Source organism: Leptonotus elevatus, chromosome 7 (assembly GCF_054856555.1).
Source record: "Leptonotus elevatus isolate MCC_2025b chromosome 7, RoL_Lele_1.0, whole genome shotgun sequence".
NCBI lineage: Eukaryota > Metazoa > Chordata > Actinopteri > Syngnathiformes > Syngnathidae > Leptonotus > Leptonotus elevatus.
Window position 1 is genome coordinate 14,368,446 of NC_141245.1, and position 9,635 is coordinate 14,378,080.

The following is a 9,635-nucleotide window of genomic DNA, read 5'->3' on the forward strand; positions in this document are numbered from 1 at the left end:
TTAATTGAAATACCTTTTATGAAAACAGTCATATGTACAGCCAAATTATATTTTTTATTATTCTGGACGGCAATTTTTTTTTCTTCTTCAAATGTTAGCAGCGCTTCCGGTTTACCGCCAGTGCTGTGCCTGGTCGAAATGTCTGCGCAACGCATAGCAAGAAACAGAGACACGGCGAAAAACTTTATGAATGAATGTGCGATATTGATTCTGATGCCTCCGTATCAATACATGGATTGTAGAGAGGCCAGATATGACAGATTCCCGTATCGATTATTTTTTTTGGTATTCCCTAACCCTAATATTATTTTTTAATTTAACAAGAACAAAGATCATCATCATGAATTAAAAATAATAATAATACTTGCGAATTTTTATATCACAGATTTTATTTTCACTTTCAAAGAACAAAGTTATGTATTACAAAATAAGAAAACAATTTGGGGGGACAAAAAGTAATATATAAAATGAATAATAGTTTTATTACAAAGGATTATTACTACTAAGAATTTGGATGTAATATTATGAGAAATTGCAAATTTGCAATTTTACTCTTTTTTTTTTTAAATCATAATATTATGAGTATAATGTCATAATTTGAAATAAGGAAAAAGGACCACTTCAAGAACAGGTGTATTTTTACGAGTTTGAAGTCTAATTTTGAACAAATATTATCAGTACATACAAAAAAAATTCTCTTTAAATCAACATTTTTAACACACAAACCAAACAAGCTGTTGATGGAGGTAGCTAGTACATATTATTCACGATAATATCTTTGAGGAAAACAAAATATATTTAACAAAGACCTTCGATTTCTAAAGAGTGACATTTTTAAATAGCATTTACCCTCTCATGTAACGATGATATGAAGTCTTGATGAAGCGAGAAATCTCCATTAAAAAGCTTGCAGCCAGTGCTTTTAATCTTGATTTTTTTCTAATGTCTTCAAGTGTTTTTTTAGATGGCTTCGTGACCAATAAACTTTGCTTGTATTCAGTGTGAAACCACATGCATCGCATTAAACCATGATTGTAATTTATTTGACGGCACAATCAAGATTATTGTTCTTTGACTTTGATATCCAGCAACATTGCATTAACTGAGTGTTAAGGAAGCCGCAGTGTTCCCCCTAACTTGAGCCAGATGCTACTGGGTTTCATTTCAGTTTTGTTTTTTGCCAAAACATCAAACGCTGCTGTAATTTTTAAAACAGTCTTTAAAATGTTGTATGTTGTTGTAGTGGCAATTATCAGAGCAATTGAATCTGTCATTCGCATATTGGGATGTGCTGTTTGGTTTTTCATTATGCCTTGCCATGGATAAAGATAATCAGTTTAGACTGATTCAATTTGGAGATGTATTACTTGAACAATTACTGTGGTTTTATAAAGTCAAGGTTTTAACAATCTCTAATACCGGCTGTCACGGTAAGGGTGAGGGCACAATATGAATCAAGAAAAGACACAGTGTGCAAACATGAATGCCTATTTTGCTCTGTTGATTAATGTACAATGTCTTGGAAAATCAAATCAAATATATATAGGTTTTAATGTGCCAGTGGGTAATAGTTAGCCCCAAGGACAATATAAATAGGCCACAGATCTGTTATTAAAATCAGTACAAAAACACAGTTGTGTACATGCTTGCTTATGTCCGCTTCTTACCTGTGGGACACATGTCATGCCCGCTGGGGACCTCCTGCAGGGGAACATCATGAGCGTAGAAGGGCTGTGAGGGATAGTACTGCTGCTGAGGTTGGACCACGGCAGGGAAATTCAACTGGGGCCCCACAGCAACACCTCCATTCTGCCTCTGGGGCCAAAGACACAGTGCGATACAGTAAATTGTTGAGTTTTGCGACATGGCAGTTTATCTTCTCTGTATTGTTTATGAAGCTTATCACCGAAACATAAGAGGCTGCACAGAGGGGAAGTCAAGATTTGACAACGGAGTAGGAGGGATATGAAATTCTTTGTAGATATAAAAGATAGCAAAAGATTGCCACTTGACCATTTTAGCCTATTTAAACCCACATTGGTCAACAAACAAAAAGCCTCAATAGATATTGTTGGAGCTTCTGTTTGAGGGAAATGAGAACAGGGAAAAGTTATTTTCCCACCAAAGTCAACGTAGACTTAAATAAATAAATTAATTAAATGTTATATTTGACACTAACAAGCACCAAGAGATGAGTGTTTAATACTTTATAATGTACAGTATAATCAGAATTTGCATATTTGAAACAACATTGAAAAACATAATGGAGAACATATTGTTAGATATTTTTTAAATAAAAATGTTAATATCTTCTTCTTTGTATCAATTTATATTATTATGTAAAATGATATCTACATTGTTGGCAGTAAGTCAGATTTTCTTCCAGTAAGAGCAGAACTGCGCCAAGGCCGCCCTTTGTCACAGATTTTGTTCATAACCTTTATGGACAGAACTCCTAGGCGCAGATGAGGTGTTGACTGTGTCTGGTTTGGTGGCCTCAGTAGTGATGAAGAAATAAAGCTTCATGAAGCACATGTGAATTGTTTTACTCCTCTAGATGGCACTCATTTTTTAAAGATGTAGTGTAAATTTAAACAATTTACATTGCACTAGCCTTTATCTTTAAACCAACAGCACTATCTACAGGAGGTAAATATATATATATATATATATATATATATATATATATTGCAAGTGTGTCATGAAGCTTCATTTTCTCATCACTACTTTTCAGCCTTTTGCAGATGTTGTCGTTCTTCTGCATTCATCAAACTGCCATCTTGAACTCTCAATGCAGCCCTCCTCATCAGAGTGTAATGCATCTCACAACCTGAGAGCATGTTGCTCAATTGAAAAATGTGACATTCCGTCCACACCACAAAAGAGATCCTGCCTCATGATGCAGTTTGAGTATGTTGGGTATTTTCTTCTTTTTTTTTCTTCTGCAGAGCTCAGTATTGTTCATTCGGTAATTTTTTAAAATAATTTTTTTAAATACATTTTTATTTTGTATGTGGGTGAGTATGTGAATGTGAATGTGCATGTGCGTGTGTGTGTGCGTACGTGTGAGTGTGTATTCATTAGTTCACCTAAAACCTATTAAAAAATCCCATACCGTTCACCTAAACCGAACACTTCCAGCCGGAGTCGTGAGGCCGTCAGGAGACCCGAGGAAGGACCAAAGAAAAGAAAGGAAAGTGAAATCCAGCACAGACCAGACACCACCCACCACCCACCCGGCCCCCAACCAGAGTCCTTCACCAACCCCAGAAACATCTAAATTCCAACAAATCAGGGAGACCTCAAGAGACCAAAGACGAAGCAGAGTGAGATCCACAGACACCAGCCTCCACCGATTCAACGATCAAAGGAACAAGCAGATTGTGTTTGAGTTTCAGTAGATGCTGGTGTGGTGGATCTGGCATGCATGAAAATCTTCACCAAAGAGGGGAGCCGTCGACCCCTGCCAGGACAGAGCAAGTGCAACACCTCAGGGCCCCCCAGGCCACGGCAGCGCCAAGGGACAACCCCCGGGCCCCGCAGGAGCCACCGGCCGGAGAGCAAACCCAGGAACAGGAGCGCCCCCCACTCCAACATGGCCCGTGCCCCCAACCCAACGCAGCAGGATGGGGCACTGCAGGCCCGCCAGGCACCCCACCGGTCCACAGCCCCCCATCCACCCCTGCCCCGTATGTTGGGTATTTTCTAACCTCAGTCACCTCATCTTTAGATTCAAATCTGATTAAGTATTTATTGTTTGTTTATTTTCCTAACATTGAAGGCAGTGTAACTGCATTTTCTGTGCTTCAACATTAGGCCACATACAGTACAAAGTGTTTCCTCTTACAAAGTTAATCTAGAATCTTCCTGAACCTCTTGAAAATTCTGCCTAGCAGAGTCTTGTCTTGGCCGTAATAAATTACACTGGGAACTAAATGTCTACAATATTGCCTATAGTCTAAACACACAATGACCCTCTAAAAGGGAAAAAGTTCCAGTTGCAAATCATTTAGTCATTTGACAGTATTTAAAAAAAAAAAAAAACACATTTGGGAAGGATTGGGAGCGTTTAGACACTTTTGATATATGAACGGAACCAATATACAAATACTTTAAGTTATCATACCAGTTTTTTAGAAATCAGATTATTTAAAAAATGAGATATACCGTACATCCCCCAGGCAATGCATCATTGTTTTGTATTATCCAGCATACAACTTCGACTGGCTGGCAGAGTGACCGGCAATCTGATAAGCGCCCCCTGTACAAGCACTGCAAAATTTATCAGTAGCTGGCCAGCTTTATGGATGGCTACCAGGGTGGAGGATGGTAGGGCAATTTATGAGACCTTTTATATCCAAGTGGGATGCAACTGTCTCCTATCAGTGCAGTCAGTAAACGGCGAAAGTTAGAATGCATGAAGGCCCACGTGATGATGGATGGATTTGAGTGAGGAGTTGAGATAACACAATAACTTGAAATGCAGAGGTCAGTGTGTATGTTGGGGGGAGGGGGTTAATGGCACGATGTCACTATTGAATTAGCGTGCCTCATAAATGTATGGCAATGATCAATAAATAAGTATTTCACTAAATTAGCTTTGTTTTGGATATTTTATGTATTATTTATTTTAAACAAGTGTATAACATGTTGCATTCATTGTCTCTTTATGGCAGCTTATCTAATAATTATGACCGAGAGTCTCTGATCATGAATAACAATGTCTACAATTAAACATACTTGAGTAAGAGGACACTGCAGGACGGTTCACAAAACTCTCAGCAAGCAGCATAAGGACACATCTTGAGCGTTGTGGTTGTTCATTGGTAATGTGCTTGGTAAGTGTATGCCCAACATTGGTATTTGTGATCATTTCAACTGCATGTTTGCATGTGTCAGTTTGTTTAACTTAACATGAAACGTGTTGGCATCACAGGGAAGAAAAAAAACATGTAGGTTTTTCAGATGCTTACTGAGCTTAATTTTCAATTGTGTTGAATTGTGTTGTATTAGTTTCACAACGAGAAAATTCAGGCTAAAGTGGAGATGCTGGGGATTGAACCCAGGGCCTTGTACATGCGAAGCACACGCTCTACCACTGAGCTACATCCCCATATAAATAATCACTGTGACATCTGAGGGAAAAAAAATACTTGCCTGGTTAGAGCAGGGGTGCCAAAAAGTACGGCTGCAGATCACATACAGCCCACTGCGTTCTTTAAGCATTTACAATATTCATAGTCTTTTAATTGTTGTTACATTAATTTAGCTGCCCCCCACAAAAAAAAACTGGTTAAAACATAAATGATTATTTAATATTTATATATTCTTTATTTAATGCATCTCATTAAAAAATGGGTCATTTATTACAAATAAAAAATTTAAAATTTGTGAAATATTACATTACTCTTAGTATTATTATTACTATTATTATTATAACAGGCATCGGTATCAGGCCAATAGCAGGCCTTATTTCAAGGGATAGGTACTCGCGACAGCGGCTGATACCACTAGCAGCTGCACTCTTGCTTCTGTTTTACGATCATAAACTAGAAATTAGAAGAATATAAAATTGTGCTATATTGGCTTGTAAAGGTCTTTAAAATTATCTTTCATTGTTTTTGTTTTTGTTTAGTTTTTTAGGACATTTCATGTATCAAAAGTGCTTGTGGTATCAGTACTTGGTATCGGTGACTACTCAGTAGATAAGTACTTGTACTGGTATCGGTCTGGATAAAAGTGGTATCAAACATATCACAATATGTCACATGTGTTTATTTTATTATGTTAAATGTTTAAGAAATTATGATTAAATTATTTAGAAATAATACAGTTTTAAAATTAGATCATTTATTAAGTAAAATAGTTTTCATAGACATTTTAACTTTTTTAAATGTATTTATTTTACCTCCAATACAAATGACCAGGCCGTTATAAAAATCCAATATAACCCTTGTGCGTGAAGGTTAAGCATAATATCCAAACACATCATTTGGACTGAATGTGTGTCGGGCTACTGAAAGACGCTAACAAAACAAACGTGGCGTCTTCTGCTGTCTGTTGATGATTCTCATCCATTCAAACAAGTTTGTGCTGCATTCACCTTCTGACCAAGTCTGCCCTCATATGCAAGCGCCTCAATTCCAAAGGCGAGCCCGGCCACCTGAGCCAATTAGGACCTGCGCTGTCGTAACCTTCTATGTTTTCTATCAGGCCAGTGTGGGGTTTCCATTAACATATAACCTCCGTCTCTTATCCTAATGCGCTGAAGCTCTGCATACAAATGGAGGCATTTGTGTTGCTGCTCCTTGGCCTGCACCCTTCAAACGCTCACCCGCCAGGAATCCCAATGTTCCCTGCTACTTCTGACTCTGTATTATTTGGAATGAACTGCATCCAGCGCACTGAGATGGTGGCTTAGCGAAGCAGCGGCAGAGATGCTCCGACTCCAATTGCACTAGTTAGTCCAAGGTCGGAGGCTGGTCGGCCTCCACACTAGCGCCGAAAGAGAAGTCCATGTTGGCGCAGGTGATTGTGTAACACAGAAGAGTGTGTGTGCGCAATGAAGAAAATCCGACAAAATCATGAATCTGCATGTGCAGGGATACTGAATGCCGCCATACATAAGAAAGAACAAGGAAAAGATAATCCAGAGTTGAAAACACACACATAAAATCACATTCTGGAAAATTATCTCCTCACGCTCCCATCTGGCTGTGTGGTAGGTAGTCTGAGGTAATTTATGAGAGGGGAGAAAGGGGCTGGGGTCTTACCATCGCAGCCAGACGGTCACAGGGGTGGAGGGCTGGATAGGAAGAAACTGGATCCACGTAGTAACTCATCGCGGACACTGTGGACAGCAGAAGCTGGGCCTGTTGAAGGGATCAACACAGCAACGGATGAAGCAGTGTGAGGCCAGTCATCAATCAAACACTGTTTACACTTGTTGTGTGTGTGTGTGCGCACGTGCGTGCAGGGGTGTGTGTGTGTGTGTATGAGCAACAGTGAGCGATAAGAGTGGGAGGTAGGAACAGAGACAAGGGATTTGTACAATCAGCTGTTTTCCCTTGTTAAGAAGAAATCCTAATCCTAATGGTAGTGTAGTGGTTCACATAACATTGGATTGATTCCCACTCAAAGGCCTATTCAGTCCACAGGGGTAGTCTACATTTTACGTCTACATTGGAAAATCTCATCATTGCATGAAAGGCAGTCAGTGATTTGAAAATAGATTTTGTAACACATGCATCCTTTTCTCTTATTTCTCCAAGACGTGGCTGCGATAAACATTGTGCTGGAATCTATCCCAGCTGACCTTGACTATGTCAAGCACCGTGTGCACCTCGACCGCCGGTTAATAAACAGAATGAGGGGAGCCGCTTCGACTGGCCGGGATTCGGCTGCGTTCCGTCCCACAATGGCGCATAAGAGCGCAGATGCCCTCTTCTAAATGTGCTAGTGTAGCAAAATAACAAAAGGAAAAAAAAACATCATACGCAGTTAGACTTTGCACGAGACTTGCGCAGTTTTCATCTGGTTGCCTCACAAGTCCTCACAAGCACGGGAAGAACATACTTAGAATAGGGAGTCAGGCGTGCAAACAACTGGACCACCTTAGTGTCTGTTGTCAACTAGTTGTGGTACTAGTACCTCATTTGCTTGATCCACCTATCAATTTAAAAAAATTGTATTTATTTATTTATTTATTTGTATGATTTCAAAATTGTTATTTATTTATTTATTTATCTATCTATTTATTTATGTGCTTTATCCTGGACCGGTCACCAATCACAATGTAAATAGGCAAACAACTCTTCACACTCATATTAACACCGGTATGTATTCAATGATTCCACTGTGCTGCCTCAAAAAAATAAAAAATAAAATCATGTCTTGCCATAATGATAATAAACATTTCAATAAATTGATTGCCTATTTTATGGTTCTAAACGGCATTTTTTTTTTTTTTACAGTTGCAGAGTCAATTTGAATACATAGTATGGGGAATGGTGATGAAGAGCCAGGGACTCCAACTTTACCAAGTATGTTACAGAGCATAAACTGGAGTGTTAATATTTCAGGATTTTGGGGTGTTGATTTTAACTCCTGAAGTGTAATTTTAACATTTTCAGAGTTAAATGGTGCTCTTCTACAGAGTTGATCGCCTAGTGTTAGATTAATCACCCCCTTACACCTGTCAAATGACGAATATAGCTAAAGGTTAGACACTAGTTTAGTGTAAAATTAGCACATACCAATGTTGACTATAGTGTTACATTTCAACTGCCATCAGAATTGAATTTCAGTGTAAAAACAAACAAATAAATGTTTTAAGTGTTGTTTTAACTATAGACAATATAGACACTATTGAAGTGTTACATTTAACTCTGTAGGTGTTGAATTAACACTGCCAATTTTGCTGTGTACAGTCACAATGTGCTTAAAAAAAAAAAAAACCTTGGCTACAACTTTGTACTTGCGCTCAAAGTGCGCTCAAAGTGTCCCAGTTGCAAATCATCAACTTCCCATCACTCCACTCGCTTTGCGTGTTTAGAACCTCCTCTCATTTGGGCTTCCTCCCCTCCCACATAGCCTAATTTGCTTTCATTTGTGACACTGCTTTCTTGAAGACATCAAATGGACACAACTGGAATAAATAAAAAATAAAAAAGGCATGCATTTGGTACACGTGAACAACATCTCCCTCGCATTCAAAAAAAGAAACAAACAAAGAAAGAAAAACAAAACAACAAAACAAAAGTAGAATAAAGGCGCAACCCCACGTGTGCTTTGACAGCCTTTGTATATCGGAATGTTGAGAGCGCTCAACACTTACAGATGTTCATTCGGAGTCACTTGCGTCGCGAGGAGAGCAATGCGCAAATCACTTCTCAAATCTCATTCATTCTGGCATTTATTTGCTGATGAGGTGCGGCAATCGGTTATTAAAGAACATTTAAAAAAAATTCACATAACTACGTTGCGCCAAAGAATTAATGAAGGAAAACAGTTTCTAATTACATTTCAAGAATATTGTAATTGTACTTAACGATGATGTGACCAGTCGCTACTAGCAGAAGTAAAAAAATAAAAAATAAAAATAAAAAAGGCTGAAAGAAAAATGAAAAGAAAAAGAAAATAAGTGCCGAGAAACTTTAAACCGGACACTTTCGGTTAAATGAATCAAGTCCCAAAACAATATCAACCACGTCTTTTTCTTCTCCAGTAAACAATACTAAATGGATTTCAAAAATAATAGCTTACCGACCGTGTTGAGAGGAGTTTGGACGCTGCAGACTTGAGAGATGCTCTACCTGCTCCGAGCGAGTCCCGGCGGGAAAGAAGCAGGAATATTATACACACATGTAGTCCCTCCCTCGATCATAACGGTGATCCTCTCCAAATCCTCTTTTCCCTTTTGGCGTGGATTCATGCACCTCACACGCAGCAGCTGCACTCGTGCGCACAGGTGTCTAAACTTGCAGGCGTCTTAATCGTGGTCAGCATGGTGGAAAAACGACATGGTTTATTTTCTTTTTCTTTATTGTATTGTATTTTTCTTTCTTTCTTTCTTTCTTTATTTCTTTATTTCAATAGACAGTATCGTGACCAGCCTTAACATTAGGTACACGTAC

General features: G+C 38.6%; 1 long non-coding RNA gene and 1 other non-coding gene across 2 annotated transcripts; both read right to left on the reverse strand.

The window, feature by feature from the left end:
• Positions 1-538: 538 nt before the first annotated feature.
• Positions 539-9,322, reverse strand: LOC147171039 (uncharacterized). Its single transcript, XR_015095609.1, has 3 exons — positions 9,265-9,322; positions 6,774-6,872; positions 539-1,815 (listed from the first exon to the last, which is right to left on the reverse strand). It is a non-coding gene; the product is annotated as an uncharacterized LOC147171039 (long non-coding RNA).
• On the reverse strand, positions 5,042-5,113 carry trnaa-cgc (transfer RNA alanine (anticodon CGC)). Its single transcript has one exon. It is a non-coding gene; the product is annotated as a tRNA-Ala (tRNA).
• Positions 9,323-9,635: the final 313 nt, after the last annotated feature.